This window comes from Myotis yumanensis, unplaced genomic scaffold, assembly GCF_028538775.1.
Source record: "Myotis yumanensis isolate MYYU_CA2020_CCGP unplaced genomic scaffold, mMyoYum1.0.hap1 SCAF_1, whole genome shotgun sequence".
Classification (NCBI taxonomy): Eukaryota; Metazoa; Chordata; class Mammalia; order Chiroptera; family Vespertilionidae; genus Myotis; species Myotis yumanensis.
In genome coordinates this window covers 139,871,034-139,894,494 of record NW_027223752.1, presented here as the reverse complement: position 1 = coordinate 139,894,494, position 23,461 = coordinate 139,871,034, and the positions used below count along the sequence as shown (strand labels likewise).

Sequence of the window (23,461 nt, the reverse complement as noted above, 5' to 3'; positions counted from 1 at the left end):
CACGACAGTGCATCCAAGTTATTATGTCATTATAATCTCATGTTATAATGGTTTCATAATGCAAGTCCCTGCAGAGTTGAATTAGTAGTTTCCTATGGTAATCGCCCATCACTATAATATCATAATCGCATAGCACAGCCCCCTCATGCTTCCACTGCAATCATTTTGACATTGTAAGAGCATTTTAATAGTATTAGCATAGATTCTCCAGAGAAATCATCCCATGTCACTGCCTTTCCATAGAAGATTAATTGTGATGGAGCCATGTTGCTATGATATGAAAGCTTTAAAAAAAAAAGTCGTACTCAGCAATAAAGCATTTCACTTCTCAAAAGGTCAGTGCATCTTGCAGGCATGTTCGCCATACGAGCCTGCATTGAATAGATGTCCTTTCACATGATGTACAGTCTTTGTTTTGGTTGGTGTTCCTTTTTGTTTGTTGGTTTAGGACTCACACTAGGAGAATAAATTAGGTCAGGCCCTCTCTGTGGTACTGCAACAAAAAGCAGACATGGCCCCTGTCTTCAAGAAGTTTACAGTTTAATCAGGTTTACAGCAAATGATATGCAGCATGTTCGTAAAGGCAATTAAGACTCAGGATAAACGGAGTCCTGTGCAGTAATGGTACACAGATGTAAGAGCAGCCAAACAAGCTTTGCCAGAAGACAGGATGTTTGATAAATGACTAAACGGTTAAAGATATTAAATAGAAAGACTGAGTGGCAGAAATAGTGTGTTATCAGGGTTCATATCAGGATTCATTCACCAACCTGGGAAGAAGGAGACCACCAAAGACCACCCCTGGGAGGTAGCGAGAAGACAGGTTATGGGCAGGAACCCCCTCTGCAGGGATCTGCACTGCTTTTAGTGCAGAGTGGAGGCCCCCCTTCTGGGGTCTGAAAAAGGGAAGCCTTGGCTCTGAAAAGCACTGCCCAGCCCCCAGTACTCTCTGGTTTGGCGCTACGGCGTAAAACGGCTGTTGTGTCCATGGCATATGGCACACACTGCAGACTGACAGGGAATTGTGTTCATTTGAGGAGCCTTTAATCCTCCAGTTCTCTCTGGAAACATCACAGGAGAACTGCAAAGGGCTGATCCTAACTCTCAAGGCACTAAAAGCAGGGGAGTTAACAACTGGCAGTCTCTGGAATTACTAAAGACTTGCTTGCCTTCTTGGTTACAGCAAATCAGCGCTCCAAGGGGTGATGGCTGCTAACGTTCCCTTCCTGGGCTGGTGTGTGCCTGGGGATCTCAGAAGTGCTCTGTGATTCAGTTCCCTTTAAATTGGAACACAATGAGGAGAAAGATATGCCCTCTAAGTGCTCACACCTACTTCACCAACAAGCTGTGGAGCAATATAAACTTATTACATAAACAAAATGAGCTGTCCTTCCTTTAGAAGTTATTTTTAATTTCACAGGTAAAGTCTGCAGCGCTTGCCACCCTCTTCTTCCTTGAATTCTTGTTTGAACAGCCCATGAAATCACACTCTCTTCCTGGCCTATTCTTCACAGTAATTCATTTCATATATTTTTCATTATGAATTCATATTGAAACTTACTTTTATTACATTTGAATATTAGTTTATATTAGTATTTGCTCTGTTATTATACACACTCACAGATTAAAAATAGAAAATGTGGGATGTTTGACTCCAAGTGTACTAATCATAAGAACAGACATTTTATTTATTATGTAAAATATATTTTGACAGTGCTTAGAAAAATATCATAGTTTTCCTCTTTTATTCAAATATATTAAAGGCAACAGACATTATTCCTGATAATATTCAATAGGTTAATCTTTGATTTGCTATTAACAATAGATAGTTAGTAGCTACAAAATACCTTGAGTGCCACCAAAAATTAACGCTAACTACCTATATTTCGAATATAGAAGAATGCATACAGATGGGACAACACAATGCTTTCATGAACATGTCACTATTTTCCCAAGAGAAGGAAAAGCTGGAACTTTAACTATATGTGTATTAGTAGAAAGTTGATTTGCCAAAAGTGTGTCTTTGGGCAAATCACTTCTTCTGTGGGCCCGTTTCCTCACTAATAAAACAAAGGGTTGAATGAGGTGACCTCTAAAGCTCCTTCCAGACGCAAGTCCGGTGATTCCACGTGGAGAGGCATTAGGTGACCTCTAAGTCACCCTTGCAGCAGCTTCTCCTCAGTTCACCTTGTTGACTAGTAACGTATATGTTAAATAGATGGGGACATATGTGTCTTAGAAAATCAGGCAGAACATGTCTCCATAAGGCTTGTGAAACCTATTGATATCTATCTCTACAGGAATTCTTTTTCTGATCTCCCCTCAGGACAAACGCTAACAAACTATATTACAATATTTACTCCAAACCTCCGACTATTAATAACAGATGAATGAAATTAAAAATAACCAGAAGTTCCAGATGTTTACTTATCTATTATCACTCCTTTAAAAAATATTTTTTATTTAATTTTAGAGAGGAAGGGAGAGAGAGAAATATCAATCTGAGAGTCAAACATCAGTCGGCTGTCACCTGCACACCCACTATTGGGATTGAGCCTGAAACCCAGGCATGTGCCCTGACCAAGAATCGGACCTGCAACCTTTAGTGCAATGGGACAATGCCCAACCTACTTAGCCACACAGGCCAGGGCTATTATCACTCTTAAACTACGTATTAATATGAGTGAAATAGTATAAAATAAGGGCTGTTAGATTAGCTCTCAAATAAATGACTGTGCAAGGAACTGAAAACTGAGAACTCTTGGCTATTTCCCAATTAACAGCTAAAACAATCCATTTTCTATCCATGTGTATGTGTATATATGTGTGCATATACACATACTAGTACATATAAAGTTTTAATAGCTCCTAATCATCAAAGTGCAGAAACTATTCTGAAAATTGTTTTGTGCCAACTTTACAACCAAGAATTATTTTGTTCTTTTGTGAAAGGTGAGATATAAAAATCTGCTTGGTTTTTGTCAGTGTTTTCAAAAGGTGTGATCCATATCCTACTGGTGGTTCAAGCTGATTTAGGTGATATATGAACATTTAAAAATGTCTTAAACAAGTATGTATTTATTTTTATGTGTTTAGGAAAAAAAGTACTAAATATTATAAGCCTGTAATTTTATGGATATTATCACTTAGGATGAGGCTGAGATAAAACAGTGGGTAGGTTTGAAGAAAAATATTAAGTAATTAGTAGTAAAATTAGTACCTAGGCATAGTAAACACTCCTAAAGATGACATGAGATTGAATCAAATTTGACCAGTTTGACAGAAACATCAACAATGAGAGAGAATCACTGATCAAATGCCCCCCACACATCCCACACAGGGGATCGAGCCCACAACCCAGGCATGTGCTCCCACTGGAAATCAAACCACAACTCCCAGATCTTAGATCCACACCCAACCACTAAGCCACTTTCCTTTAGTGTTAATGTTGTGTATAATCACATTATACACATATAATTACTGAACACATATTTTAGTCAAGGTATTACTAACACAAAAATAAAAATGAAGAAGTGAAAACAGGTTGACGGAAACACTACCATCCCCCCTGTACAATGCACTATGAAAGCCTTCTACAATCCTGATTTGGTCTATCAAAAAGCAAAGGAATTTATAAATTAATCATTTTGACCTCATTGTAGCAAGAATAAGTAGCAAAGGTCCATGAAGTATCCTGAATGCTAGAAATTATATATGTTCTTTTATGTATTTTAAATCTTACAATTAAATGAAATTCAATAAACAAGAACATAGAGAACTATAGTAAATCTTCATGGAGATCATTTTATGCTTGGATCTCTTAGCTTGAAATATTTTGATGTTTGCACACTGATGGACAAACAGTGTAAAGACAGTGCCTTCGAGGAAAGCAGAAGATCAAAAAGGGGCACTGCAGCTTGATTTTCAAGAAACTTCTCCCTCCCCAGACAAGTATGGCTGTAAATCAGTCTCAGTCATGTCGGTACTTAAAAGGGCAGACTATTGACTACTTATGCACGGAGCTGCTCCAAACATCTAGTTACACAGGGAGAAAGAGGGCCACCTTCAAGATGTATTTTTCTGAATGATAAAGGGGCAAGTTCAAAGCAACACTAGCCAAAGGGAATGGACGTCAGGCCTTAGACTTATGCAGAAATGTGAGAGTCACAACTGAAGCCCAGGACAGTTCCTCACCCTACACGTGGCGGCTGGGAGGACTTGGATAGGTATCAACAGTGACAGAGCTTTGGAGTAATGTTCCTCTGAGGTACATGCAGAGGTCTTTCCTTGCCTAGTGTCTGCCAGTAAAGATCTTGAAATACCGGGGGATATTTGTGTAGAGAGCATTGGGCTGAAGGCATTAGCCAGGAATGGTGCTTGGAACAAGTGGCCTCTTCTTGAATTCCTGTGTTAAATAGAAAGTCTCCGAGGTTAAATGCTGAACATGGAGAAAATGCAGCCTGGGAGACTCAGTAGCTGGTAGAAAGGCGCTGACTTGTGATGTCATAGACATGCCATACGCCAGGGAGCAAAAAAACATGTGTCACGTATGTAATACCTTAATCAATAAAGAAATTTAAAAAAAAGACTAAATGAACTAAAAAATAAAAATAAAAAAGTAAAAAATAAACAAAACAAAACAAAAACATGTGTCAAATAATATAGTTCAAAACTAGCAAAGATGCTCTTATAGCCTTTCCTGGATAAGGGCTTCCATAGTACTTTCCTATGGAACAACTGATAGTAAAAAGCACATTCTACTTACACATGTCTTCTCTTACATATGCATGGAGGAGGCTGAATATTTCATTCATTTCATCTTTTTTTAAAATTTATGTTATTAAACTTTTTAATATGGATATTTTCAAAAGTTCACAAACATAGAGAGAGAAGAGTATTGAACTCCTGTCTCCATCACCCAGCTTCAATAACAAATTCCAATTAAAAACTTTTTCAAGGGAAAAATAATGTTTTGCAGCTCATTCCAAACTATCAACCAATTATTCCAAGTATTATTCACCTACTCTTATATACCCACAATCCTGCAGTGGTTCTCAACCTTCTGGCCCTTTAAATACAGTTCCTCATGTTGTGACCCAACCATAAAATTATTTTCGTTGCTACTTCATAACTGTAATGTTGCTACTGTTATGAATCACAATGTAAATATCTGATATGCAGGATGGTCTTAGGCGACCCCTATGAAAGGGTCGTTCGACTGCCAAAAGGGTCGCGACCCACAGGTTGAGAACCGCTGCTCTAAGGGCTTCTGGCTATTCATTTACTATGAGAAACACTTTTTTACAAATAGTCTGAAGGCACAGAGTGCTTTCCAGAATCAACTAGAGTACGCATGGCGGATGTGGACAGGCAATGGTCAACTAAGGCCTTTGATGCTTTCATTCCCAATATTTCTTTAAATGTAAGAACTTTCCCAGCTTCTTAGGTTCCTCATCTCTCTTCAGAGAGTCTTTGGCTGTTATTTTAACATTTTCAGTTGATAATATGGAGGCAATAATGCACAACACAATTAAGCAATGTGAGCACCAGATGTCACCACCTAGGGGAATCTGAGATAGGACCACAGTGTATTCTATATCTTGTTGCCCTTTCTGACAACCAGTATGCGGACTAATTATAGCAAGTTTTTGATTCAGAGAGGAAATTTTGGGTAAAAATATTTGCTACTTGTTATAGCAAGTATTTGGACAGTTGTTCAAATGGCAAGGTATACTTGATTATGGACATTTTATAACTATACAGGGGTGGGCAAAGTAGATTTACAGTTGTAATACAAATAATAAAATAATAAATAATATAAGAATAAATTGTTTTGCATACTCACAACTATACACCTACTTTTGTCACCCCTGAATAGAATTAATTTAATAAAGTTTCTTCAGTTTTTATCTAATCATGTCAGTGTTTTCAGTCACAGATATAATGTTTTCCTCTTACTAATGTTAAGGAGAAGTTCCTACACTAATTTGACTGTTCAAAGGCTTTTAGTCATCAGTTTCTTGCTCAAATTTGATAATTAAAGAAAATAAGTCTTTAATGGTACTTTCTGGAGACCATTATTATTAAGGGTTGACTTGTGAACTTCCTAAATTCATATGTTGAAGCCCTAACCCCCACTATCTCAGAGAAAGACAAGTATCACATGATCTCACTCATATGTGGAATCTAATGAACAAAATAAACTGATGAACAAAATAGATCCAGAGACATAGTAGCATGGAACAGACTACGGAGTCTCAGAGGGAAGGCAGGGGTGGGTAGGTGAGAAGAGATCAACCGAAGAACTTGCGTGCATATGTGCATAATCCATGGACACAGACAATAGGGTGGTGATGGCCTGGGGTTGGAAGTGGGGCGGGCTAGTAGGGGTCAATGGGGGAAAAAGGGATACATATGTAATACTTTCAATAATAAAGATTTTTTTTTTAAAAAAAGAGGTTATTACATTAAAAAAGAGGCTGTTAGAGTAGGTCCTAATCCAGTATGACTATTTTATGTAGTTATAATAAGGGATTAGGAAACAGACAGAAATAAAGAGAAGACCATGTGAGGACACAGGGAGAAGGGGGCCATCTGCAAGCCAAAAAGAGGGGATTTCTAAGAAACCAACTCTATCAACACCTTGATCTTGGACCACTAGCCTCCTGAATTATGAAAAAATTAATTTCTGTTGTTTAAGTCACCCAGCCTATGACACTTTGTTATGGCAGCCTATCAAACTAATACAGTCAGTAAGGGAGGTTGTCTGATTCAAGCTACAGAGTGGCCTTTAACTACACCTGGAGGCTCTGGGTTCATAAAGTGAGTAGCAAATTTGTCAAAAGGCCCGGCCAGGCATATGCAATGTAATGCAACCCTTTTTGACAGATTTTGATGACAATGAGGTGGGGTGATAGCTCATTGCCTGGACTCAGAGTAAATAAATCCTTATTGCTGTTATTTGTCAGGGCCTAATAGGAAATCTTGCTGAAAAGTTAGGCACATTCCACAAAGGACATATGTAGAAGCTGTGTAATGTGAGATACTTCTGATTTGGGGGGTCCCACTTTACATTTCCTCCAAACTTTTAGAGACCAAGACTGATAACATTTAACTTTTCAATATATAAGGTGGTAGATAAGACATAGAAATGCGACGGTATAAACATGATGACCTTGAGAGTTTATGAAAATATATTAAATATTTCAGAAATCTATCTATCTATCTATCTATCTATATATATATATATAGTTTTGGAAATAATAAGCTATATTAAGAAAGAATTTGCTGTTGGTACATAATAATAGGGAGGATTTTATGGCTGCAGTGGACTTTCAATTATACAAAGTAGCATTAAATTAACAATATTTACCAATGTTCTCTTTGAAATGCCTTTCAAACACTAAGTAATTACCCAATTAAGCTATTGTAAGATAAGCTGTTATTACTCTGGATTTAGTGAAAAGGACTAACCATGACTATTTTGAACAGTTTCTGTGAAGAACAACTCAGTGTTTACTGATCACAACTGTAATAACACCCTACCTGTAGGGAACAGAAAAAAACAAAGGTTGTTTAGCTAAGTGAACTCAAGGGAAGACAGAGGATGATTAAGAACTAAAAACCATGACGAGTGAGTGAAAGCAGAGGATTTAATATGCACTGCAGAGACCACAATCGGCAGGAGGCTATTTATGAACACTGCCAATATTCAGTGCTGCACACTGACAATGGAGGATCTTTGGCCATGCCCTGAACAACATAATTCATCACACTAGCGCTTGGGGCAGTCACGTCCAAGCAATTTATCATCATCGTATCACTTGTGTGAATAAGAGAAGGGGAGAACTTTGATTGTTAACCTCGAGGGAGAGTGGATTTATAGCCAACATCCCTAAGAAGGCAGGATGGCACTGCCCACAGCTAAATGCTCCTGCTTCACTTCTGTTTAAGTCAAACTAACAGAGTGAATGCATTTCCTCCAGGACGTTGAGAGCAAAAGCTAGGTCTGACACTCTTAGATTCAAAATCAAATAGCCAGGAAATCACATTTAAAATACTCTTCGAATCTGCTTTTAAAAAAATTAGTCAATGATAACTATGAATGATTTATTTCAAATGTCCTTTGGTGACAAAATAATTTCTGAAATGCACCAATTGATAACTACATCTGGGAAGAATTGTGTCTTAATAATGAGCCTGTGAATATTCCTCTATATTGGAAAACTTAGAAGGATGCTGAAAATTAAAGAATATATATATATATAGTTTTCAAAATAAAAATCAAAGCCTCAATTCCTATCCTATCCCTTCTGGGCATTGAACCTTTATATATTTTCACTTTCATACTAACTGCCCTTACAGAATGTAATTATACATCTAAATGTCATTTTTGTGACCTTTAATTAAAATTATGAAGCTGACTTGAGCATCATGGAAACAAGTGAACCTGCCTGCTAGTTCACCAACAGAAAGAGGAGCATTAGTCATAAGAGCAAGCTTTGTATAGTACCTACCCTCTTAGGTTCCCAAGGTGTCTGGTAAACTGGAGACCAGTAATCTCTGCAGTCATGTGGCTCAGACCTTATCTATATACAGTGGGGCCTTGACTTATGAGTTTAATTCGTTCCGTGATGGAGCTCGTAACTCAAATTACTCATATGTCAAATCAAAAAGTGAACGAGTGAGGCACATGATGCTGGGCTGATGTTGTGGTATTCACTGTGATGTTCGCTGCGCCAACTAGTGGTGGGGTATCTGAAGCTGGCTCGTAACCTGAATTTTAGCTCGCAACTCAAAGCAAAAAATCGGCCGAGAGACGGCTCGTATCTCGAAAAACTCTTTAGTTGGGACACTCGTAAATCAAGGCCCCACTGTATATAAAAGCCCAGTGACCGTTATGGCAGAATGACCTGAACGACCTGTCACTATGACGCTCACTGACCACCAGGGGGAAGATGCTTAAAGCAGGAGCTGCCCCTTGGTGGTCAGTGCGCTCCCACAGGGGGAGTGACACTCAGCCAGAAGTCGGGCTCATGGCTGGTGAGCACAGCTGAGGCACTTGAGCCTCTCTGGCCTCTGGCAGGCTCAGTCTCCAGCGAACAGACTGCAGTCCCGATGCCCGGGTGGTGGGGGTGTAGCTGGAATGACCACGGATCAGCCGCCACCCGCCCCTGGAACTCTCGCTTTGGACCCTGCGGCTGCACCGTACCCCTTACCTATTGCCCTCTGGGTCTTCGGATACGAGCTTGGGAAAAACCCACAGAGGCGCTTCACACACATACTGCCTGGGCCAGCCCCCATCTTGAGAGGGAGTGTAGGTAAAGTCCAGCCCAATGACCGACACCCACACGTGCCCTCGGGCGAGCCCTTTGCAACTTACACCTACCACCTGGCCCCATCTCCCAGAAAGGTCGGTGTCCTGGCACCGAATACCCGCTCCTGGATCCCTGCAGAGCGCTGGTCGGCTCTGGTGGGCGAAGGGGAACCAGCAGTACTGGCCTGACCTGTTTGGTTCAGGCAGCCCCACACTTGGGCCGGGAGTTGCGTGGAAAAATCACCCCCTATACCCTGCAGGTACAATCTACTGCGACACTGGAATGTTTGCGTGACGGGGGCAATCTTGATACCTCTGCCGTTCCCCTGGAGCTCCCCCTGGGGCATCAGGGCCATGTTCCACCCCTTAGCTATTGCAGTGTTCCTTCAGTTGCTGAACTGACATACTAAGAACACGCCTTACCTGGACCCTGACCAGCCTCTCCCTCCTTCCTTCCTACCACCCCCAGCTGCCACTTCCAAGCCAGACAGTCCCCACATCTGGAGAGAGTCCTGGAAAAGGTGAGAAAATCTCAGTCTCATGAGTGGGTCTCCCATGTGTGTCCAAGGCCCAGCCCATTGCTCCCTTCCCGGGCCTGGCTGGCATGCGGGCTCCCACGTTACCTGAGAATCCCTGGTGGCTCTCGCAGGGGGGTGGGCCCATGGATAGCAGCTCCCAGGAGACGGACACCCTTCAGTGCTGGTACCGGCCCTGAGGACGCCCACAGCTGAGCCAGAAGTTGCTGGGAGGCACATACCCCATACGCCTACAGGTACAATCTCCAGGGAAGGGATGAAGTGCGGACACTCAGAGTAACTGGGACGAGCCTGATATAGCCACTGGACTCCTGGAATTCTGCCTTGGGCATCGAGATCAAATCTCATCCCTTTCCAATTGCCTTGGAGCTACAGAGGAAGACAGCAATATAAAAGTGGTCACAAGGTGGTGACTAACAATCGGGGTGAAAGAGAGATGGATCTGAAGGGTGGGGGCGTGGGCGAGAGAGCACCCTCTCCCTCCAAGATCCCAAACTTTGTATTGTTCATGTTGGAGCATCTCTTATCAGGGTCCTCGCAGTGGAAAGCATCCATCATGACCCAAGGTGTCCACTGGGGACCTCCCGGCTGGCAAGGCGTGATCCTGGCCTCAGAAGGGACATTTGGAAATATTTTTTCAGGAAGCTGTGGGGAGAAGGACAGACTCCCCATGTGACTTCCCAGCGGCTCACTGGGATGTGGAAACTCCCCAGGCACGCGGGTGCGGGCTCCCCATTTCCTTTCAATGTGCATGAATACGTGCACTGGGCCACTAATCTTAGTATATTATTCAGGATAAGCTAGGGTGTGCTGCATTAACAAGCAAATCCCTAAATCTGAGGGACTAAACACAATAGAAGCTTATTTCTAGCTCACACTATGTATCTTACACAGAGTGACAGGGGGATTCTGCTCACTGTCTTCATCCCATGAACCAAGTTGATAGAACAGCTATGATCTAGAAAATTGGTGGCCACTCTAGAAGAGGGAAAGAATGTGTGACAAATCTCTCACTGGCCTTTAGTTGTTGTTAATCCTCACTCGAGGATATTTTTCCATTGATTTTTAGAGAGAGTGGAAAAACAGAAACATCTATGTGAGAGAGATGCATCAATTGGTTACCTTCTGGCCGGGGATGAGCCTGCAACTGAGGTACGTGCCCTTGACTGGAATTGAACTTGGGACCCTTCAGTATGCAGGCTGATGCTCTATCCACTGAGCCAAACCAGCCAGGGATCTCTCACTGGCTTTTACAGCTTCTACCTGCAAGTAACACATGTCACTCCTCCTATATCTTATTGATCGAAGCAAGTCACATGGCAATGTCTAATTGGGAGGGGAAAGAGAAATGGTTAACACTCATGACTCCCATTATGAGCAGGCAGAGGTATTTATACTCAGGTTGATATTGTTCTCATAAAACAGGTAATCAGAACCACAGAGCCAGTTTGTGCCAGGTGGTCAGTTAGGAACAGGTATTTTATTTTTCTTCTTCTTTTTAAATTCTAAGTGAGCGAGGGATGTCTATGAATGGGAAGGCTTTTTATTTTTAATGAAATTCTTTAGAAAACCCTGGACCATTGAAAATACATTCTAAAGAGCAGCTAAAGAAAACAAAGGAAGGAGGCCTTATCTGGTAAAGGGAAAACATATTCAATAACCATCTCAGGTTCTCTTATTAACAGTGAAGTCCATAGGACCCCTGAGCAAGACATAGCTTAATCAGGAATTCCCAGTATTGTTAGTATATGGTTACTGGGGTATCTATCCTTTATAATAAAAGGCTAATATGCAAATAGACTGAACAGCGGAACAACCGGAACAACCAAACAACTGGTCGCTATGATGTGTGCTGACCACCAGGGGTTGTGCACGGAACATGGCGGGCGTCGGCTACGGCGGGATGGTGGAGCAGGTGAGTGAGGGCGCCAGACCATGGTGGGGCACCAGTCACCGCCATCGGGGTGAGCATCTGGTGGTTACTGAAAATTCTTTGCTCCCACGCATCATGGTCCTGCCCAGCGATTGCACTTGCTGCTGGCACTGGCACCACTCACACCTGCTGCCGGTGCCCAGCACCAGCCCCAATTACTTGGTGCCATCAGCAGGTGCAAGCAGTGGTTGCCGGCCCCAATTGCCCCTCAGGGCTTCTCCACCTCCCCCTGTTCCTGAGGACAGATCAGGGCCAGCAGCCGCCTCTCACACCTGCTGCTGGTGCAGGTCCTGCTTGCACCCGCAGCTGGCGCGGGAGCTGCCGCTTGCGCCCACTGCTGGTGCCTGGCGCCAGTCCCCATTGCGCGGCCCCATCAGTGGATGCGAGCGGTGGCTGCCGGCCCTGATCACCCCTGAGGGCTTCTCCAGGAGGGGGAGCTGCTGAGGGTCAATCGGGGCAGCAACTGCCGCTCACACCCACTGCTGGCGCTGGCCCCAATTGCTCCGCACCTTCAGCAGGTGCGAGCGGGGCCGGTGCTGTTAGCACATGGGAGCGGCAGTGGCGGGAATGGGCTGCTGGCAGACAGAGGGCCACAGAAGGAGGAGCCAGCCAAGGGTGTGGAGGATGGGCGTAGACCTGCCCCTGTGCCTACCGCAGCCTCACGGCCCACAGTTCCTTTCAAGGTGCACAAATTCGTGTACTGGGCCCCTACTATATATATAAAAGCCCAACAACCGAACGGCAGAATGACCAGAACGACCTGTCTACCAGTTGCTATGACGCGCACTGACCACTAGGGCAGGCACTCAACACAGGAGCTGCCCCCTGGTGGTCAGTGCGCTCCCACAGTGGGAGCACCGCTCAGCTGATTGGGATGAGTGGCGCTCCACAGCAGGCCGATCCCTGCAGGCCACGTCCCTGACCAGTGCATGAATCCGTGTACCAGGCCTCTAGTTTAAGATGTTTGAAGAGCAAGACTCCTCATATAGTAACACAAAGCATATGGAGGCAAAGATGAACATTTTCCAAGGTCAGGAGCTTCTCCCATGCTATACAGTTCATTATTTTGTCTTCAAGGTTAATTTCCAACAGCAACCTCTGAAAGCCTTACATAGGGATTTTCTACCTTCTACTACTACCCCAGGGAACTATGGCCAAACATCAGACCAAGGGGGCACTAAGTACATAAGCATAGACTTTTCAAAACTTTAAATGTTCTATCTGTATATGTGTCCTCTTGTTCTTTACTCCTATCTGGGTCAACATTTAACTATTCATACTTTATTTAAGTTATGTTAAATTGCATTTTTTCAGAAAATATTTTTATTTCAGCCATATTCAAGGTATTTCCTACCCTTCAGGGGAAGAGAAACTTGTCCAGTGAAACCTGTCTTTCAGTTAAGTCACTCCCAGAATTCACACTGTCCTGGTCCCTCTCCCTCCTCACTGCTTACTGGCCATCTTCCTTTGATGACTCCTCTTCACTGGACCTCTAAATGTCGGGCTCTTCGATTGGTCCAGGGCCCTTTTCCCTTCCCCATTTCTCTCCCTGGGTCCTCTTGTACATTTCTAACAGCTTCATATATCATGATGACTTCCAAATAATTATCTGCAGATCAGATCTCTGGGAGCTACAGTAGACTATACCCAACAGCTTACCTTTGGATATCTCCTATACCTTCTGGTAGGCAGCCTCTGCAGTGGCCCCAAACAACTCCTGCCCTTTCCAGAATTCACATCCTCCCACACCTCAGCAGGGATGGTCTGTGTGACCAACAGGATACAGCAGAAGTGATGGTGTGCCATGTGGAGATTAGGTTAAAACATGGTAGCTTCTACCTTGGGTTTTCTTTCTCTCTTGGATCATTCACTATGGGGGAAGCAGACCTATAGAGAGGTCCATACAGCAAGGAACTAAGGTCTCTGGCCAATGGCCAGCTGGTCTGTCAATAACCATGTGAAAAAGCCAAAAGCAGATCTTACAGCTTGGCTGACAGCTTGACTGTAACCTCATGAGAGACCCTGAGCCAGAACCACCCACAGAACCTGGGAGATAATACATGTTTGTTTTAATCTGCTAAATTGTAGGGCAATTGTTTTAATGTAGTAATAGATAACTAATCTACACACCATGACTTAATAGGTACCAAATAGAACTTACAATTTCTCCTACCCCAATTCCCACTTTGTCTTCCTAGCCTTCCTCTTCTTAATTGATATCAATATCTATCCAGTTTCTAAGCCAGCATATTGAGAGTCATCCTTGATTTCTCCTTTTCTTTCAGTACCACATCCAATTCATCAGCAAAATCTATGAATCCAAACCATTTATTAAATCCATTCATACAGCTGGAGAAACAACAGTATACACAATATGCAAACCCTGCTCTCCTGTAGCTGACATTCTCATGGGAGGGAATGAATAACAATTTATAAATAAAATATGCATTATATCATATGGAAATAAGTAGTATGGAGGAAAGCTAAGTGACTAGGAGGATGAGGAATGCCAGGATGTTTCAGGGTGTTAGAATATTATAAACTAGGAGCCCAGCACGCGATTTGAAATCATACTGAGCCGCCCACCCTCTGGTCCGGCCCTGCCTCCCTCTCTGGCCCTTGAAGCAGCTGCAGCCGCTGCTAATCAGGCCCTCCCCCAGCGCAGGCCCCTGCTGTCCTGTCCCCTACACCGTGCGTGCGTACAACCTCCTGTCAGGTCAACCCATTATGGCGTCCCGGTTAATTAGCATATATATATATATATATATATATACAGTGGGGCCTTGACTTATGAGTGTCCCAACTAACGAGTTTTTTGAGATACGAGCCATCTCTTGGCCGATTTTTTGCTTTGAGTTGCGAGCTAAAATTCGGGTTACAAGCCATCTTCAGATATCCCACCGCTAGATGGGGCAGCGAACGTCACAGTGAACGCCACAACATCAGCCCAGCATCATGTGTCTCACTCGTTCACTTTTTGATTTGACATACGAGTAATGTGAGTTACGAGCTTCGTCACGGAACGAATTAAACTCGTCAAGGCCCCACTGTGTGTGTGTGTGTGTGTGTGTGTGTGTGTGTGTGTGTATGTATATATAGTTGTCAGAAGGCCCCACCAGTGAAGTGATACTTAAAAACTCCATATTCTGTGTCCACTGCCCCTACCCTAGCCTGAGCCACCATCACCCTCCCTGTGGATTTATCATAGCCACCTTCATGTCACTCCCCTGCCTACCGTACTTCAGTGGCTACTCATTGCTATTAGATGAAAATCTAGGGTTTGTACTAGACCACAAACAGCCCTGCACCAATGGTCCTACCCTGTGTCTCCAACTTCATCTGGAACGAATCACGCTCTACCCACAAAGACCTTCTGGCAATTTCTAGACCATGCCCCAATCTTTCATGACTCCTTTGCCCTTGCAGGGCCCAGTGCAGGAATAAACATCTCTAGGTCCATCTCATTCTTCTAAAGCAGGTCTTGGTGAGGCCTCTTTTTTTATCACCTTAACCAATGTGCCTCCCCCACCCCATTTTTCTCATCATACTCTCTGTTAACCATTTGCAGCTGTTTGTTAATTAACTTGTTTGTTGGTTCCTTCCTTGTTTCCTCAGGTTCCTCTGCCTCCAACCAGAATCTGAAGTCCAAGGAGAGCCTTCACCTGGCCTGTTCTCCATTGGAGCCCCAGTGCGACCCTGGCACACACTGCATATTTATTGAATGAATCAGCTGACCCTTCCTGACCACCCTGTAATTTCTACACCAAATGTGGCCAACAATAGCATCAATTGCTAAAAGCAGAATCTTATTTTCACTCATCTATAGATTTTTTTTTTTAGATCTAGGAGATACTAGAGATCAATTATGTTCCTAGGAAAGATAAGGAACTTATACAAAGTCAGGAGCTGGAACCAGAACGAGGGTTAGGCTGTACACATGGGTCCAGAGTTCTTAAAACCAGCAACCTCTCTGATTGCTTATCTACTTGTGAAAAATAAAGTACAGGTGGCTAAGGGGGAAGAGCACCGGCTTTGGAGTTAGAAATATATAATTTTTCTCTTTAAACTTACCAGCAGCGTGGCCTCACTTCTCTGTGCCTTACCTTCCTTCAATAAGGGAATATCTGGTGGGGGCTGTGGAGAGGATTCAATTAGAGCTCAGAGAACCCTGGTGATTAGGTTTTACCAACTGTCGACAAATACAGGCTTGGGCATTTCTATTATGATTCTAAGATCAGGGGATAGCAACCAAATGCACTTTGTTATTTTATTCCAAATACCTATGTTACACATATCTTAGTTAATTTTATAACATAAAGCAACCTCTAGCCTCCACAAATGAGGACAAATTTCATAAAGTAGCACCTTGAAAATTTTGTGTTTGAATTATCTTTTTTTCTTTAAAAAAATTAAGTTGCTACCTTGCTATCAACAACCAGCAAGTTGTCTAATCTTTGCAGGATGCATAGAGATTTCTTTTTGAAGGGGCCGCTTATTTCTATGGGATAGCTGAGTACACCCGTCCTGTCCACGTAAAATAAAATGTAACAGGATAAGTAGGTTTCCTAAGTCTTAGGGCTCTTTTCTTACTGACATTCCTTCTGTAGACAATGAATCCATTATCCTTTAGGCTAGGAGTAAATGCTTGTCAGTTTCCTCCACTGGAGCGGTGGTGTGAGGACAAATGGACTCCTGGTTCTACTCAAGGCAGAAGTTTTTATCTGTGAATGGGCTCAGAGGTGTCACTGCACCGCCACTAGCATAGCCCAGCACAGCAGCTGTAAATGCCACACTCCCTTCCGTCGGGAAGGCGCACCTACTGTGTTTGCAATACTTCATGATACCAGAACCATTAAGTGGTAAAATACAAGGTGTGGCAGAGCCCAAGGCTGTGATTATTAAAGGCGGCCCAGCCAGGAGAGGCGCCCCTCACCCAGCACAGCTGCCCCGAGGGGACCAGGGGCGTTTCGGAGACGAAACAACTGAGCGCTGGCCGTGCGGGCCCTCGGGCCTCCCTCCCGCCGGACTCTCCGCCTCAGGTTCAGGCCAGGGCTGGGCGGGACCTGAACACTTCGGGGCACCTAGACACCTCCCAGCCCAGGCCGGCCTCCCAGACCTCGCTCAGCCTCGGGACCCAAGGCTTTGCAGCTTCCGCGAGCTCTGCGGGCAAGGCAGCAGCACCGGGCCCAGGCGCGGCCGGCTTTAACCTCCGCGGGGCTCCCTGCAAGATGAAGGCGCAGAGCTGAGCCGCGATCCCGCCGCGGGGGCTCCCGGCATGGCACCCCACCCTTCCTACCAGGCCCACGGCTCCCGCGCCCGCTCTGGCTCCCAGGACCTTCCCTCTTCTCGAGGAGCGCAGCCTTCTCCACGGGGACCCTCAGCAAGGCCCCAACTTCCCGGACCTTGAACTTCGCCCCGCTTCCCTCCCACTTCACCCTCCGGGTAGTCTTCTCCCCGCCCCCAGGTCCCCGGGTGGTGTCCCTGACCCAGCCACGCCCCTACGGGCCCCAGGCCACGCCCCGAGGTCCCAGCCACGCCCCACCCTGAGAGTAGGCCACGCCCAGGGAGCCCCGGCGGTGGCGGGGCCTCCTTCCCCCCTCTCTCGCCCCCCCCCCACACACACCCCACTCTCCTGGAGGCCAAGTCTGGGCTCCAGCTTGCTGGGACCCCGTCCTACCCCAGAAGGGGACCGCAGGCTGTAGCTGCAAGATGTTCTAAGTGTCTGTGCTGGGAACCGACTTCTCTGCGCAAGAGTGTGTTGTCGATAGTCCCCAAATACCCTGGAGGGAGAGGTTTCTCACCTCTGTCTAGTGCCCCTGAGCTGAATGGGCAAGGGGCTAGATCCCCCAGGGGAAAGGAAGCAGCTACATTCCCCCAGATCCCAGTTCTCTGTAGAAAAGCCAGGAACACAGAGGCTTCAGTCGCTCCAAAAACCCTTCCAGTTTTCTCCAAGGGTAACACATCAGAGGGGCTGCCCTGGCAATTGGGTGTCATGAGCAGGATTTGGGCTTATTTATCCACCGTCTCTTGTCCTTGGGCTTGAGGTTTGTCGTGTTTAAAATAGAGTAGCAGAGCGTGTGAACTGGCCCAGCATGTCATGCAACTGAAGTCGGCTTAGTGACTACCGGTAAGTCTGTCTACAAAACATCGTGCTAGGATCAGTTGCCAAAATATGCAGTAACACCTTTAAGTGTTACAGTGGATTCAATTAATTTTATCCTGAATCTGAGGAAAAGAGGATGAACCTTCAGTTGTCATTTGAAAGGAAGGTGGGCATTTAATAATAATAATAATAATAATGGATGGTATTTCCTGAGGCCAACTCTGCTAGGCTTTATAACAGGTACTTTGTATATGGTATCATGTTTAACTTTTAGAATAACCCTGTGTGTGTGGGATCTCTCTTTCCTCCAATTACAGACACAAAAACAGTCTTAGAGAGAGCTGCCTGTGCAAGGCGAGGACTAGACCCCAGTTTGGTTGATGTCCCTCTATCATACCTTTTTAGTAGAGAGCAGGCACTTTGATAGGAGCCTAGGGAAAACATTAATATAGTTAAGTCAGAAAAAAAGAGGGGAAAAAAAGGATATAAATGTTTTATTTTGTGTGGGTTCTTTTTGGTGTTTTTTTTTCTTTCTTTTTTAAGAAAGGTGAAAGTATAAGTAGTTATAAAGATGTTGGCTGGTAAGGGCTAGGCAGGGAGAAAATATTGAGTGAGAGCAATTGTCCTAAAGAATGGTGGCTGCTTACATCCAAGACAGGGAAGGGGATAAAAACAGGCCCAGAGGTGGGAGAGACAAGAAAAAAGTAGTGGTTACGAACTCCAGAGGGATGAGTATTGAGACAGTTGAATATTACGAGGAATGGCTGGGCTTATACTGAGATTGTATAGTGAGTAGATGGATCGAGGGAGCCTTCTAGAGCAATTTCAGTGTAGGCTACCGCTTAGATTACCAGCACTGCAGCCACAAAGCCGGATACATGTCTGCCTGACAATGGCTGTTAAAGAGAGGCCTAAACATCCATTATTTATAATGTCATGTATTTTACTAGCCCTTGCTGCCACACGTGAAATTATACATAAGATTTGTGTTAAAAAAATGACTTTGGTTTTTCTTTGTGGAAGTTACTAAATTCTCCACTACCCACTTTGCACCCGTTGTACAAGATTTGTGATGGATTTTCCCTTCAGGCTCTTATTTCTATGGCTTTCCTCCTTAAAAACTTAGTGTTAAAGAGGAGCTGGTCTAGATTTCATTTCTCTTTGACAGAAGTAGCTTCAAAGAAACCTCAAATTAATATGCAGGAGTTTTATTTCAGGAGCTGCATCAAGCTATTGTGAACACGTGTTTTCAAACGAGGGGAGAGAAATTCATGCAAATCCAATGTACAACAGTGAAAATATTTGATAGCATATAGCATTTGAGTACACACTGTAACTCCATTTCATATCATAAGTGGTTTAAATATTACTATTAGGTAAGCATCACATGCTATCCTATTTAAAAATAATTAAAAAATAAACATTCTATACTACTGGTCCCCAAATCTACTAGCCCTGAGGTTGGGTAGGCAAGAACAGATAAGAGGGATCTTTTATTAGGTGCTGCTGTCAAAACTGGTAATCTGGCCTCAAGCCTTGTGCCCAACTTCATTATTCAGCCTTTCTTCCTGGGAAAGCTTAGCTTGGACATATGTTTTGAACCCTGGACTATCAATGTCTGTGATGAAATAGCCAAGTTAAAAATCACATCATTAAGGAACCAAAGGTTTCCAAATGAATCTCTCAGTTTAGGGTTCAGTTCAAATGCACTCTCTTTTCCACAGTCCCCGCCTTTCATCTTCATCGTGTGTTTGAATTTTCACAGTCCCCGGACGGACGCAGAAACATAAAATTGGTAGAGAGAAGGAAATCAAAACCAAACATCCAAACCCCCTCACCGTTTGGGTCAAACTTCTGGAAAGCACTCAGGTTTTCATCACCGAGTTAGTTGTTTTAAATATAACAGAAAGAGTCTCTACAAAAAAAGCTGGAGAGGGCAAAACATAAAGTAATCCAGTTAATTTGTCAGATGAGCAGCAGAAAAATGCACTACAATATCATCTTACTGTCAGGTTTTAATTGTTAACTGGAAGTTAAAATGACAGTGCTGCAGAGTTTCCTGCTTAAATTTTTAGCCATGGCGTGGTAAACCATTCCCATCATTCCTAGGAAATGGAATAGATACCAATGTCACAAGGGGGCTAAGGCACTTGGAAAACACACATTTTTCTATCAAATTCCTATTCATTAAACCACCCAGAGGATACAACTAACTACTCAATATATTTTATTACTGCACTTAGAGGCAAAGGAAAAATAAAATTTAAAACTATCCTAGTTTTTGAAGAACAATATTGGAAACACATAATCCCCCAATTCAAGGAACCTTTTATGGGGACTATAATGTTACTGATGAGTCACTACCTTTTAGAAACCGATTACAAGTTTGTCTTTAAAGCTATTCTGACTTATAGCTGCTGTGGAAAACAGTAGAGCAGTTCCTACAAAAAATTAGACATAGACTTACCAATTGAACCAGCAACTCTACTTCTGGTTATATATCCAAAAGAAGTGAAAGCAGAGACTCGCATATGTGTACACCCTGTTCATAGCAGCATTATTCACAACAGCCAAAAGGTGGGAACCACCCAGGTGTCCATTAATGGATGAATGGGTAAACAAATGTGGTAGGTCCATAAAGTGGAAGATTATTTAGCCTTAAAAAAAGAATGAAATTCTGATAATGCTACAACTTAAGTGAATCTTGAGGACATTATGCTAAGTGAAATAAGCCAGACACAAAGGACAAATATTGCATTATTTCACTTGTAGAAGTGCCTAGAGTGGTCCAATTCATAGATACAGAAAACAGAGTAGTGGTTACACGAGGCTTGAGGGAGGGTGAATGGGGAGTTAGTGTTTAATACACACAGATTTCCAATTTGGAAATATGAAAAAAAGTAAAGATGGATGGTAGTGACATTAACCCAACAATGTGAATGTACTTAGTGCCACCGAACTGTATTCTTAAAAATGGTTAAAATAGTAAATGTTATGTATTTTTTTTTCACAATAAAAAATATTTAGACTTTAGATAGCTGTTTGCAAATAACTTGTAAAAAGTTGACTTGAATTTGGCTGCTTATTTCTCTCACTAGATTTGCTAGTATAAATAATAAGTCATAACTATAAACTACATTATTGACTTTAAAAATGTTTAAATTATGCCAGCATTAGTTTTAAATACTTTTAAATTAAATTGCCTTTTTTTTCTTGATTGAGCAATTTATTTTGGTATTTGTGACAGACTCAAAGGTATTTGATGGCTAGATGCTCACTAAACCCACTTCCTCCTCCTCCTGCTGGGCACATACCTACACCAACAATTCCCAACCTCCTTGCAGTTAGGTGCAGTCCTTCGCGTGCCAGCCATTGGAGTGTGGCAGAAGTGAGAGGTGCCTTCCAGAATTGGCCCATTAAAAAACCTCCCACCCGAGAGACAGAACCTAGACACAGAACCTAGAGAGAGAACCTAGAGAGAGAACCTAGGGAGAGAACATGGCAAAAGATCCTGGACAGAACCTGGCTACAGAACTTGGCTGGAGAACCTAGACAGAACATTGCAAGAGAACCTAGACAGAACTTGGCTGGAGACCCTGACAAGAGAACCCGGCTATGATGATAAACTGAAAAAAAAAAAAACAAAAAAACAAAAAACCTCCCACCCACCCATCATTCTCCACTCTCTCTCCATTCGTGGGCAGGATGGAAAGAATTCCTAGCCCCGGAGAATAGAGCTACAGGAGAGAGGGGACATATCTGAATGGTCATCTGAGCAGGCCCTCTACCTATCCTAACTACGAGAAAATGTGAGTGAAAAATTAACTGTTATTGTCTTAAACCACTGAGATGTGAGGGTCATTTTTTTTACAGTAGATAGTTTACCCTGATTAATATAGTATTTGTGCTGGTAAGAGAACTGGATAGTTCCCTATGCAAATTGAAAGCCATCCTCCTTTAGCCAGTCACTGATAATATTAAATGGCTTCCATGATGCTTTCAAATCCTTAAGAGAGTTATGGAAGTGTTAGAGGCATCTATTAGCACATAACAATGTGACTATTGATTTTTAACAAAAACAGTGTTGAGAGGTAAATTAAACAGAATAAAATTAAAACCAAAAAAGTTAGCAGGACAGCTATTCATTCACTGTTAAGTTCAAGCATGTGTGTCTATGAAGAATACCAAATGATAGTTTTCTCAGTGTTGAAAAACAAAACAACGTGGACTCAAAGCATTAAAAGGATGACTTGAATTCATAATTCAAGTAACTTGATTTTTAAAAAGTAATAGGGATAATTTCTTTGTTTTCATTGCAGGATTGCTGAAAATTGTGTGTGTGTGAAGGGGAGAGGTTTGCCATGGAATTAGTTTAAATTCCTATTCAGAAAATTTGCATAAATACTGATTTAAACCCTAAGAAATCTGAGGCATTTCTATACACCAATAGTGAACTTTCAGAAAGAGAGATTATAAAAACAATCCCATTTACCATCACACCAAAAAAATTAATATACCTAGGAATAAACTTAACTAAAGAGGTAAAAGACCTCTACTCAGAAAACTACAGGACGTTGAAAAAAGAGATAGAAGAAGACATAAAGAGATGGAAGAACATACCATGTTCTTGGATTGGTAGAATCAACATCATTAAAATGTCCATACTACCCAAAGCAATCTATAAATTCAACGCACTTCCCATTAAAATACCAATGGCCTACTTCAAAGATCTAGAACGAACTCTCCAAAAATTCATCTGGAATAAAAAAAGACCCCGAATAGCTGCAGTGATCCTGAGAAAGAACAAAGTAGGTGGGATCTCAATGCCAGATATCAAGCTGTATACAAAGCCACTGTTCTCAAAACTGCCTGGTACTGGCACAAGAACAGACATATAGATCAATGGAATAGAATAGAGAGTCCAGAAATTAGCCCGAACCAATATGCTCAATTAATATTTGACAAAGGAGGCAAGAACATACAATGGAGCCAAGATAGTCTCTTCAATAAATGGTGTTGGGAAAATTGGACAGATATATGCAAGAAAATGAAACTAGACCACCAACTTACACCATACACAAGAATAAACTCAAAATGGATAAAGGACTTAAATGTACGACAGGAAACCATAAAAATTCTAGAAGAATACAAAGGCAACAAAATCTCAGACATAGGCAGAAGCAATTTCTTCACTGATTCAGCTCCTAGGGCACTTGAAACTAAAGAGAAAATGAACAAATGGGACTACATCAAAATAAAAAGCTTCTGCACAGCAAAAGAAACCATCAACAAAACAACAAGAAGACCCACTGCGTGGGAAAACATATTTGCCAACATCATATCTGATAAGGGCCTAATCTCCAAAATTTATAGGGAACTCATACAACATAACAAAAAGGAGGTAAACAATCCAATCAAAGAATGGGCAAAGGACCTAAATAGACACCTTTCAAAAGAGGACATCCAGAAAGCCAAGAGACATATGAAAACATGCTCAAAGTCTCTAATCATCCGAGAGATGCAAATCAAAACAACAATGAGGTACCATCTCACACCTGTCAGACTGGCTATCA

The 23,461-nt window shown here is 42.8% G+C and overlaps 1 protein-coding gene across 3 annotated transcripts in view; it reads right to left on the bottom strand.

The window, feature by feature from the left end:
* The window catches only part of PTER (phosphotriesterase related), a 75,384-nt gene extending 58,169 nt beyond the window's left edge, over positions 1–17,215 (bottom strand). Inside the window, exon 1 of one of the 3 annotated variants that reach the window (XM_070432301.1) lies at positions 17,082–17,215. The gene's annotated coding sequence lies outside the window, so the exon portion shown is untranslated. Of the gene's footprint in view, positions 1–9,939; positions 10,006–15,856; positions 15,880–17,081 lie in introns of those variants that run through there. The other 2 variants (XM_070432319.1, XM_070432309.1) reach the window with 2 other exon arrangements.
* Positions 17,216–23,461: the final 6,246 nt, after the last annotated feature.